Raw genomic sequence first — 13,026 nt, 5'->3', positions numbered from 1 at the left:
AACAGACCCGATTGGTATTCACTGTAAAACTGTATCGAGTTGGGAATCATCACTAAATAATGCTGTTTCAACTAAAATTACTTTCATAAACCTATTTTTGTTTCTCAGTGAAAACGTATTTAATACTACAAGGTTGTGAAATATCATTTTCTTAGAGATCTTTTATCCCTTTCCAGTAAAAAGTATGGATAAGTTCATGCCAAGCGTTTTTTGTATACCGACATTCTTCCCTAAAGAATATTTTTAATGTTTTTTTCTGCAGTGAGTTCCCTAAGAATTTCGACCTCGATACGTTTTCCCCCTAAACCGTCGCATGTCTGTACACCAAAACCATCACGATTTCGCCATTGTATTCCACAACTTTAACGGCACTTTTATCGAATCACGCACAGGAGTCCGTTTTTTTCCACTATCGCATCGCTCTATTGTTATTTCGATGGCCTATATGCAGGAAAATTTTTTTTCTTATGGCATTATAAACGTCCCACGTCAACCCTTTTGCTGTGTTTGAACCCACCCCCAAGCCTCACATCGTATACATTTATAGATGTATATTGTAGGGTATACGCAGAACTAAATGAATCGCGTGTACGACTACGACGAATGGGTCGATCCCATTTGCCGATTGCTCCTTTCTTTCTCTTTATTTTATTACACTTCCCGGTTTTTTAAAAATGCTTTTGCTTAGTCCTGTCAGCAAGTATTTTTGCTGTTCCTAAAATGGTGAGACTTTGAGGAATTTATACAATTTAATATAGAATACAAAATAATGATTTTCCAAGAGATAAAGAACGACTTTTCGGATAACAAGAGTTTTCTCGCAAATTTTACATTTTGGTATAAAAAAAATTGCATCAGTTAATAGTTAATAGTGTTAGTTTGGCACTATTTTCAAATTTAGATAATATATTAAACGTTAAGAACGGAGATTTCGGCGGTCGTCCACGCTTGCCTCATTTTCTCGTATTTCTCTAAAATGAAAAAAAAACATATTGATGTTATATGACCTTTTAGGTTATCCTGATGTGAAAATGAATGGTGAAATATGGTTACATTAAGTTTGGTTTTCTGAAGAATCTTCGATGAATTGTTCCATCTCAGGAACTATTAAACATAACGATCTGAAATTGTATATGGCTACTACTATTCGACAATTGTAACTAGTAGTCAAAGTTTCAGAAGGTGTACCTGGCTATTGCCCATTTTATAGTGCGCCAAAGTGTATTCTGACCAAAAAATACAAAAACGGCGATATCTTGAAAATTTTCAATGAGACGGTACACATATTTTGATAGAAATAGATGAATGACATCAAAAGGCACATTTTGACAAAAAATTGCCATGGGATTAGTCGCTTTTGATATACTGAGCACAGTAGTTTCACATACAAAGTCGAATATCTCCGAAACTACTGGTCCGATTTCCCTTATCCAGAATCCCAAACGTTGTTATTTTAAGATCTAAAATCCTATCAAGGTTCAAGTTTCCATCTTGATTATTTTTTAAGTTATCATGCTTACAAATAATTTCAGTCAAAAAAATTAAAAAACGAGAATAAAACTACATCGCTCGGGGTGGGTATCATGACCAGTATTAGAAAAAAAAATTGAATCGGATGAATTTTGAGGAATCGCTACATCTCAGGAAACACTCAACTGATCGAGCTGAAATTTAGCACAAACATAATTTCTTCATGTTTCATAACATTTCATGGCATTTGCAGAATTATATAGCTTCCATTCGGAAGCAAAAATGTCCTAAACTTCTCAGAAAAATTCGACACATTCTATCCTATACAATGAAATTATTGAGAAATAATTACGCGAATGACAAAAAACTTCAGTTTCCAGGGATTTGTGGTATTCAGAAATTTGATGACTCAGAGAAATCCTGTAATCAATCAATTGTATTAATAATTTCCAGTGACCTAATCCTAAATCTTAGGAACAGTATCCTGAAATTTCAGTGTTTGAATCCCGGGATTTTTGCGCAATGCTAGTTCTGTCCAGAATCTTGGAACATTTTGAAGGAGTACGTATATATTATCCCTAAAAATTAAAACTGTCTTTCTCTGTGCAATAATTTGGGAAAGATGAGCAATTATTTTAAAAAATTCTGGTGCTAGCACAGTAAAAGGGGCGTAAATTGTCAACCAGAGAGAAAGTCTAGTGCTGGCACTTGAAATTTTATTCGATAGCACATGACTTTTTCTCGTAGTGATATGAAATTTCCACAGAAATTGTCGGAGACTTTACTAGTAAGTCTATAAATTGTACCAGAAACAACCAAACGAAATTACATTTGAGTAGCGCTAGAATTATCCATTGTGATTTTTCCAGTACTAGCACTAGAATATTTCTCAAGATTCTGTTCGTATACTGCGAGAACCATCTATTTTTTCAAAATCGTATTTCTCCAATCGAGTCATTCTCAGGCGAGTCTGACTAGGTTTCAATTATAATAATTATCTTGCTCTACAGGATGACTACGTTGCACATGAACTTCTTCAATAATTATTCATTTTTCCTGAATTTCTTATTTTCTAGAGAGAAGAATTTCGATTAATTTTTTAATATTGATAATTATTGATGGGGTTTACTCGAGGTCATAACTAACATGATCATCTTCTAGAGCAACATAATTGACATAATTGAAACCTAATGATGATTGCCTGAGAATGATTTCACTGGCGAAATACGGCATTGCAAAAATAGATACTTCTCTCAAGTAAACGGATATTTGGCAAAGATATATTTTTTTCTCAGTATGTATTACTACCAAAAATTGCTAGCAGAGAAATAAAAAGTGGAAAACGTTAAATGTCAATAAAACTGATTGAGGTTTCATCTCGGAGGTTATTGGAGCTCAGAACAGGCTGTATTTTCTTGAAACTCGGATGAAATCTACCTGTTCCTTCTATGACAGCATTTGCAATCGCCAACTTGTTCAAGTTTCGGAGACGTTCTAAATATCGCCAAGTATTTTCTGCAATTTACACGACAATTTTCTCTGTAACGGAGTTAACCTTTACATCGCACTGCCAGTCTGTGAGACCGCTATCGAAACTTTCACAGTATATATAACTGCTGATAAATATAAGAAAGATATTTCAAACTTTCAGTACCTTTCTATTTGATTGGTTCCAATCAATACAAAACATTTTTTATCTTTTTCACCCCGAAAAACCCATAAAACCACCAATATTTCTGCTAATTTATTCACTGAGGGAACTGATAAAAAAGCATCAATTATTCATAATGAATGCCATATTCTTTCTGGTTCGATAATCGAGGATTAACAGGTGAGATTTGAATGAAAAAATGTTTATAACAAATATTTATGAACGAGGAAAAAAATAAAGTTAATAACCGATTACGTTCATACGTTTTGCCTCTTCTGTTCAAACCTTTTCCCGTTTGCCCATTCCTTCGTTCAACCCTTCCTTGTTTGACCTTCCCACATTCTAGCCCTCATTTGAACCTTTAGTTATAAAAAGTATCGATTCATTCACTTTAACAAACGGGAAATGAGATCCAGATGAAGCCGCGGTCTGAAAAAGACCGCGGAGTACATGAAACATACGTTTTCGGAGGGGTTCAGTGTAAAGGTTAATTCCATTTGTAATGCAAATATGGGTGGGAAAAATTGAATGAAACATTTGTATTAGGAACGAAATGACTGCTCTGAGTTTTCCTCGCTCTGCAGGTTCCTCGGAGCGACACCTCGATCATTAACCACCACTTTATGCTCTCAATCGACCAAGAAATTGCAAAAAAAAATCAACAACAAGGTGCAATAATGTATGAAAGGAATCGAGGAAACATGGTCGACGCATCTCGCTCGTTAAACCCGCCATTCCGTGGGCGGCAATGACACGTAATAATAACAGAGGCAACGCATCGCGTGCGACAGCGAATCGTAGGGAATCGTGGGCCGTCTCCTTGACAAGCGGGTGTTTAATTGGCGTTGAAATCAACGCTGTGACGAGAAACACACTCACTGGGTAATACTGTGGCGAGTCGCCCGAATGCCTGTGAGTTTGCCTGAATCTTTCAGCGATCTACACAAAACCCAGTGTAGACGAGGAGGGGAAGGGTTTACCCAGAGAGGATGAAAATCCACCATCGCGTTGTTGTGTATTAACCACACTGGAGAACAACCCGGTAATTACCAGCGGCACGCAACTTCATTCTGTGTGTACATGTGACGCACTATCTCCCGTAAACTCCTGGTCTACATATGTGTGTGGGTATATTGATGTCTGATTGACCATTGGATGAAAAATATCCGGTATTTCCGTAGTGAAACAGGTGCAAAAAACGTGAAATTGATTGCAGGTGTTGATTTCAGTAGTCAAGAAAATGAGGAAAAAAATCAATTTTCCAGATCCCCATTGTCACAATCTTGATGATCGATTGAATAGCCTTCAATAAATTGTACATCAACCTTTAACTGTTTAACGCTGTTATGTTTATTACCGACTAAGTAGACCCGCAGGCCACGATCGCATGATATAAAGTAATATAAACACGTTTCGATCATTAAATTGCCCATCAACCTGGCGAAATTAAATTCCATGGAATTAATTTTTTTGAAAATTTCAATGCGGGTATCGTAACGACGCCTGGAATCAAGGGTGTTAACGGTTAAGGGAACTGATTATTGGTACTAATAGGACCCCTGGTTTTCACGATTGTGAAATTAAGCTGTCACAAATCCTAATATGCATTACACTGTTCTTGTAATATCCGATGATATCGAACAAATTGCCTACCATCAATCTCTGATAATTGGCACGATTAACGCGACACAAGTCGTGTCGTTTATTAGATCGTTCAGGAATCAGGGTAAGAATACGGTGTTTATCGCCCACGTATTGAATGTATTATTGGGGGATGGATTAAAATTGAAAATTAATTTAAACTGTGCTCCTGGTCGCATGCTTTCGCATTCAGGTGTATGGGAGTGGACTCGTTCGGAACTGGGATTCATTTTCACCGTCAGCGAACTTGAGTGCTGCATTTCTTCTCAGTGCATGGAGAGATAACAAGTAATTATATTTTCAATTTTCGGAATGAAACTAGAGCGAATCAGGAAGGCAAAAATCAAAAGCGATGAATTAATAATCCAACAACTAATGATTTCGATAAATCCGGTGATAGCAAAAGGAATCCGTTATCTGCCTTCAAGAGGATGGAATCCAGCTGTATCTACATACACCCAATTATTCACGGAAACAGATTACCATAAATCTTATTGGCAGCCCACGAATACCCGGGGGTATTCATGCGGCAAGGAGCCATGGAGAAGAAACGGAAGAGGAAAGTAAAAACAGTGGAAAACGAAAAACAAGAAACGACTTCAGGAACGAGAACAGGGAGAAGAATTAGAGGAAGATGAGAAGAGTCGAGGAAGCACAGCAGAGAATATCAAAAGGAAAGAAGAGGATCGATCTGTATGGATCCGTCGGTGTGTTCTATCGGCGTAACGAAAGTACTGGAACTTTAGCAGACGTCTCGTGGGAACTTCTTCAGTATCATCATTTCTCAGCCCAGTATGCAGTGATGTCATGGATGACGATCTTATGCTGTACATCTCCAACATTCCGGTGATAAAAACATTAGAATTTCATGATTACAATTTTCCTACAAATTCTCATGCATAAACTCGATCATCTGCTACAGCATTCATGAAGATTTATCGCCATTGGGATTTATAAACTCCTATAAACTTGTTTCTGATGCACGAATCTACGACGAAGCCCCTAAATAAATTATAGAACACACCATGCATCCCATCGAATTATTTAACGTCGTATTTAACGTCGAAAATAGCGCGTAAGTGCGGGTCTCCTTGTATGGATTGTTGCGTACATAATGCTACCAAGATTTATAGGTGTGAGGACGAGTCGAGAGCATTGGGTCCAAAAGCCACCTTTTGTATTTCACTTCTGGTGTTGCGCGATACAAGGTAGGAACTTTATAAACTTTTTTTTTATAGAGAGTATAAGAGGTGCGGCCCCGATTTGGTTGGATAAACTGGCTTTTGGAATTCGCGAGACACGCTTTGGAAATTAATGTCCAACGCCTCCACTACCTTGCATTTAACCGATGTTTCTCGCCTGCAGGTTCCATACAATTTTTATTTTGGTTTATTTCCGCAGCATTCTTTTCTGAGGCTCCCCGGCTAACTTGACTGTATGGACAATAAAGATTGTAGAAATACCGCTATTAGGGGAAAAAATACAGGTTGTGGTGTGTGAGAACTGAGGGATGTTGGCTTATTCAATTGAATTCTATAAATGATGAGTGAAGTATCCAAATACTTTATGATTATCAGGAAGGATAACTGAACGCCGTTTGAGTGGTCGAGCGGTGTTTCTGATTTGCATGAAAACCATGATCGATAAAAATACAATGAACTTTGAAAATATAAACATTCAAAGCAACTATTATGATGATGTAAAATTAATCTGTTTTTAATTCATCAAAGGTGTTCTGTTGGGGACTAAGCGCCAGGTGTATGGAATGAACTAAAGAAGTTGTACTTAACACCAAAGGAAAGGGTAATAAACAACATTAGGAGAATAAAAACAAAGAAAAAAACTGTGGTGGTCTTAAAGACATGGTAATTCGTTACGGCCACTTGTAACGGTTCCAGTTGTCCAAGGGTTATCCAACGAGATCTTGCCGGAGCCTATTAATTACCTTTACTTAGTGCAAGGGGTTGTTACAAACATTAGGGATGAGATGGTGTGAGGCCATGGGTCTTCCGTGGTGGTGGGGGGGGGGGATAAAAGGTACTTTAAAGTAAAAGTACTGTAAAACCCCCTAACCTTTTCGACTGTCGCCCAGCGGAAAAACGTAGAACAAGAGACGGGCTGGCCACTGTTTGTTGGATAGAGAAAGTGATACGGTAAAATTTGAGTGTGAAAAACAAGGACGAAAGAGAGAGAAACAGAGAGAGAGAGTCAGAAAGAGAGAGTGGAGGAACGGGGATGAGGAATATTTAAAAATAATATCAATTACATTTGCATATTCACCACCCATCCGTGTCTCGGCCGGCAGTACAGACTGCTCTGCTGGGGGGAGAGTTGGGTTATTCTCTCTATCTGCTTTACTCTCTCTTTGAACGCATTGTCGGTTATACGAGGAATGAAATTGCCGAATTTCAAAGCCATTCTCTCTCTCTCTCTGCAATCTTTTTTCCAGCCGTTAATATCCCACTCGCGGGGCAAAAAGTCGAAGCTTTTCATTCGGGTTTAAAACGCGGATGGTTATTTTTGTTTTGTTTTTTTTTCAGTCAGTTAATTCAATTATTTTTTATTACTGTTTTTGGAAGGATAATTGAACGGTTTTTTGCAGTAGTAATTAAACGGCTAAACGCTTAGGGGTTCTTATTGAATATTTGTTTTAACGTCTCCAGTAAAGTTTTATTAGTTAAATTCTGAACAATCCATTTGTTGATTGTTTTCAGTAGAAACTTGAAAATTCGGAGACTTGATTGAAATTCTCGATGCAGTTCCCAAGTTTCCATTGAATATATTCGTGGTAAAATCTTCTAGGAGTTCAAATAATATGTCACACGATCAGCGAAAGGGTTTCTTAGATGTTAATGTCATACTAGATTATTTTTCGATCTTTTTCAAGGAAACTGAAAAACCAATTTTGTTCTTGTCTCTTTTTCTCATAAAAAACAGAGGTTTCAGCAGTTCTTCAAACTAAGAATTTAGGAATGGTGTGATGGCATTAATTTAATAAGTTACGAAATGTTCAAAGAGCATCACATGAAAATTTAATGGTTCGTCAATATCATCATTTGCCTTTTTTCTCTTATTCCAAATTTTTTCATTCAATTTTATGATAGCACTTACAAAATTGTTATAGCAGGGGCTGGGTCTTGGATTTTGTGACGCCTTGTGATAGTGAGAAAAAGGTGTAATAGAAAAACGTGTGACGTAATATTTGAATGACCACCTAGCAAAGGGATGATTGGTAAAATTTTCTAAAAAATTTTATCCAAACAATGTTTTTTTTCTCTCTTTGGTAATACTTTTGTGCCTCTTCAGAGTAGTGTTAAATTTCATTCGTTAAAGCAATCATTATTCGATTCTGATTACAAAATTGTTCCATCAATTGGAGGTGAATTCTCAGTATTCCGTGTAGAATCTTAGTCTATTTCTTGATGACTTTAAGTAAAAATTTGAAAATTTGAAGATTCAGCCGGAATTTTAGGAATATTGTATAAGAAAAATCCAGACAGAGATGTTTAAAACTATTCGTTATGAGTTATGAGTGGTGAAAATATTCCGTAAAAATGGAGGAGGCATAATAAATCTTTCGAGGGTTCTTGGATTTCATACATTTACGTAATGTTGTAGAATGGAGAAAAAATAGAATGAAGACCTGGGCATTGTAAACCCGGACAACGAGGCGCCGCAATACGATAATGCGATAACACCTCGTCTCCTTTGCTGCTAAAACCAACCCCCCTCGAGTTTTTCTGATAATACCAACACCCACAATGTTATGAAGTTAGTTTTCTCTGAGTTCAATACAGTGTAAGCGCATCTTCGTGCACCTCTCTTACCACCGCCCTTTACTGAGGGAATCCGCCATTGTGCCTGTTCCAATTGTTACAACGGAGGGGACGCGAGGGCGTTAACATAACAATGCGAAATAGAATATAACCGCACGCGGTGCAGGAGGTATATATCTATAATGCTGTGGGTTTCTGTTCGATTCGTCGCTCCTCCTCGTGCAACTATAATACACGGGACAGAATTGTTATTCGGTCTTCTAGACCGGCTTGAACGATGAACCCTCACGACCCTCTCGCTCAACCGATGACGCAGATGCGCGTCGTGCATGTCTCGAGGCCAGGCTCATTTGAATTTTCCGGTGGACTCTTTTGCGTAAGACGAATACACTCGTTCTTATTTCTTGGTCGAAGGCATGTGACTTGGAGACAGAAAAAAACTATTAAATTGCGCAGTCTTCGATGTTTATGTTTGGTTTTTGAATGGAGAGGCGAGTGTCGAGTTTCTGGACTTGTTGATTTGCGCAGTGATTCGAAAGAGTTTATTTACCAATCGAGAGTCAGAGGATGCTTTGATGTTTCAGGGCTGTCGTTTTTCATGTGTTTTTTTGTTGGGTTTTTCCTATATTCAGTCTGCGAGGATTGTTTTTACTTACGATGTTTCATTACGATGCTGTCATAATCGATGCTTGTGTAAATGACTGATGAACACTGTTAAAAACTGTTCTTGAATTTTCCTTGTCGATCTCGGAAATTGTAATCATATTCAAGTTCTATTGAAATTTCAGGAAATCTTTGTCATTGAAAAATCAAATATTCCATTGATTTTCTGTTCCAATGATCTGAAAATCACGTATTTTTTTTCTTCTCGTATACCCTTTCGGGTCTTTACGATTTGTTCCCTTCCCACCTCCCAACCCCCTGTACCGCATTCGCCGAAGGACAAGGGAAAACCTCATTTTGAGGGAAAAACCTGCCCAGGTACAGTCGTCTCTTGCGAGACTCCCGCTCGACAATGAAACCGTGAGATTTAGAGTACCACAAATTTTGGCCCCCCAGCCGGGAATCGAACCCGCGTCTCCCGCTTGCCAATCCCACACTCTAACCACACAGCCACCGCCGTCGGTATCTGAAAATCAATAAAATAGTTGATATTTCAGTTCAGATATCTCGCAAAAAATCGGAAAAATGAGGAAAATTCAGAGAAAAATTGAAAATTCAATCAAGTTGTAAAATTTCCATCTCACTGCCACTGGAAAATCATGAATTTCCTTGAATTCTCCTTAAAACTTGAAATTTCATAATTATTTTTCCTCTAAATCGGATTCAATGCTATACTTGTGAGCAATACAACCATATTTCCCATAAAATTTTGAAAAATTCCCAACAGTGAATGCCATTGGAATGTTTCGAGAGGAGTTGGGAGATGTGAACGGTTGTCATTGAAACAGCAGAATTTCGATTTCAACTTTCATCTTCACCAGTTCTAATTGTGAGACAGAAGACATGGTCTGCGAATGACAAACTGTAATTTTTCCGGGTACATCACACGTTGAAATACAGAGAGAAAAGAATTTCAATTTTTAGAGATCTATCTCTGATTTTCAGGAATTAATCTCCAATTATAGGATCCATCCCCGATTTGTAGAGATTCTTAATACTAAGTAGAATTATCCTAAAGATGAGGGATTCAATCAGTAGAATTAAGAGACAAAATTATTAGGATTTAGGATGAAGTCACTGACAACCGGTGACAATATCATTTATTTTGAGGATTCATAAAAATTACGGATAAATTCATGAAAACGAAAACTTTATCTCTATATTTATTGATCGCGCACGTCGTCAGGGATAATTGAACTCCAGCCATCAAAAAAAGAAACCCTTCCATCACCTTAAATGTATATGAATTAGATAATGCTCATAGATGATGTTCTCAATGATGAGCAATAATTTCATGATAATTATTTCTCTCCATTTATAATTTTGATCTGGTTTCCAGTTTACTACTTCAACTTCTTTCTCTGAAATTCTCGTGAAGTAATTTTTTTCTCTCAAATTGCAAAAATTCAGCATGAGGCCACCCATGAAGCAGCTCCACCCTTGCATAGGCGTCGTATTGCATAAGTTAAATTATTAGCAATACATTTTTTCTCACGCGTTCCCTCGATTCTAATCTAGACAACCTTTGACACAACATACAAACAGTCTAAATATTCAGATAAATACCCACGATACTGCGTACATTGTCCTCAGACCTAGAAGTTGATATATGATCTGAGACCGAGGGAAATAACGTTCGCAAGTTCGAACGATACACATGACGAGTGGGTGATGTACAGAGGAGGCAATGAGAAGTCAAGGCATTCAGCGTGGCTAATTGCTCGAATCATTAAGAAAAAAACATGAAATCTAAGTCCCGCGACGAGTGAGCAAAGGGTGAACGATTCCAACGGGTGATGGTAGATGAAGAGAGAAGAAGTTGGCAGTAGTGGGAAGCCGAGGGGACGATAATGATCAAAAAGCCTCCGCAACTCCCGCCGTCTCTCTACGTAATGAAAATAATCACGTAGTGTACATAATAACGTATATACGATTTAACCGTGACTCGAGGCAGTTAGAATCAACAAAAGATACGTAGAAAATTTCCGTTTCGGTTGTATAGGACCTTGCCGACGGAACGTTAGGAAGCCATGACCGGTTTTCTCGTGCACGAATATTCACTGTCAGACTAATTACTGTATCCTCTGATCTGTATCTTTGATTGATCTGCCTTTTATTATTGTTAACTTGATTTTTTCCTCTTAATTGTTCTAGACAAATGTCATATTTTGCTTTTTATAAGGTAGGTCGTTGAAAGTCTCACTTGGAAAAAATAAATATTTACCCACGCATTGCACACATGATAACCGTGAATAAACGCTCCGCGTTCTTTCCTCACTTTATTGGAGACAAATTTGAGAGGAATATGATATTAAAGAATTCCCGGCAATAAATTGTCTTGTGATGTAGAAAAAACGGAACATTTCAACGGATTTCGAATCGAAATAACCACTAATTGAACGCAACAAAATTTATATATCCGTTCGATTTGTCTGTAATGGAAAAAAAACTTTTTTCACGGTAACAAGTACTTTACGAATTATGCAAAATACCTGCAGAAAATGGTCTGAAGAACGGAAACATGATACGCGTCCAACAATTATCCACTTCTTGGGGAATTCGATACTGTACTTTACACGTCTATGGAGAAGTGAAGTATAGGCGAAGCGTACGTTACTTCTCAATTGGATGTGCATGGTGAATATTGGTAGTGCATCGGGGTGCATTATGCCGTCGGATCATGAGAATTAGCCATCGAGTCGCTCTTATATAGTTTGTAACGAATGCAGCCGGCATGATATTGTAAACTTACCGACATTGCGTATCCAGCAAGACACACAGCCTGCAGGTTTCAGGTGGCTCCCGGCGTTGACTTTGCTCGTTATTCCAAGGGTGCATAACATTATATTTCACCCCCTCTACACTTCAGTGAAACATTCACATTATACAGACAGGTGCCCACACCGAGTAATTTTAGCTATCATGACCTTTATATTGCTGAAATTCATGGAGCGGGGGTTGGAGTCAATTCAGTAAACCAAATTGTGATTTGTATAGGTTTGATTTGAGAACTTATTGCTCCATATTTATTTACTTTACCATAGTATGTGGCATCTAGAAATTACTACATAGAAGAAAAAATACCCGAAAGATTCAGGGGTCAAACGCTTCTTCCAGATAACATTCATCTCCAAAAGTAGGAAATATGACAAATCACTCGGGATATTTTCCTACAAAATCAGTAATTTTCCACGAACGGTAGGCGGAAAAAATAGACCAGCAAAAAATGTCCGACACATCCAAAACATGTTAAAACCCATCCAACTTAAAAATTTCCGTTGGTCTATTTTTTCCGGGATTCCCTGGATTACGTTGAGAGCTATTAGTGAGAATTGAATATTCTCTGTTAGTCATTCCTAACGTTTACATTCAACAAATTAATAATTGCGTCGAATATAAGATGCTATCTTATAATGTCCTGTGCCCTCCATGACCATACAACAAAAAAGTTATTAATTATTATTTGTATATCACTCTATTATTGAAAAAAAAATGTATTTTTTCATCTAATAAGTGACACTTTCTTACGAAATTCGAAGGGGTGCTGATGAAGAATTTAATCCTCACCAGCTCTTAGCGTGATCCAGGACTCACGACGAGGACGTGGCTGGTGAAGGATCCCAAAAAAGACCCATATGATAGGTAAAATTAGGTGCTCAATGTTTTAAGGCGGATCGGCGATTTCAAATTTCCGGACATTCAGATCTCAATTTAAGACCGATCTCTTTATAGTGCGAAGTAACAGAATTGGATAATGAGATTCTGGGAAATTTTTTAGCATATACGAGAAGTTTTGCTGGATTAGTAATTACTTTCACTAGCGAC

The sequence above is a fragment of the Diachasma alloeum genome, unplaced genomic scaffold, assembly GCF_001412515.2.
Source record: "Diachasma alloeum isolate Michigan unplaced genomic scaffold, Dall2.0 Dall_scaffold_00256, whole genome shotgun sequence".
In the NCBI taxonomy this organism is placed as follows: domain Eukaryota; kingdom Metazoa; phylum Arthropoda; class Insecta; order Hymenoptera; family Braconidae; genus Diachasma; species Diachasma alloeum.
This window is presented reverse-complemented; position numbering follows the sequence as displayed.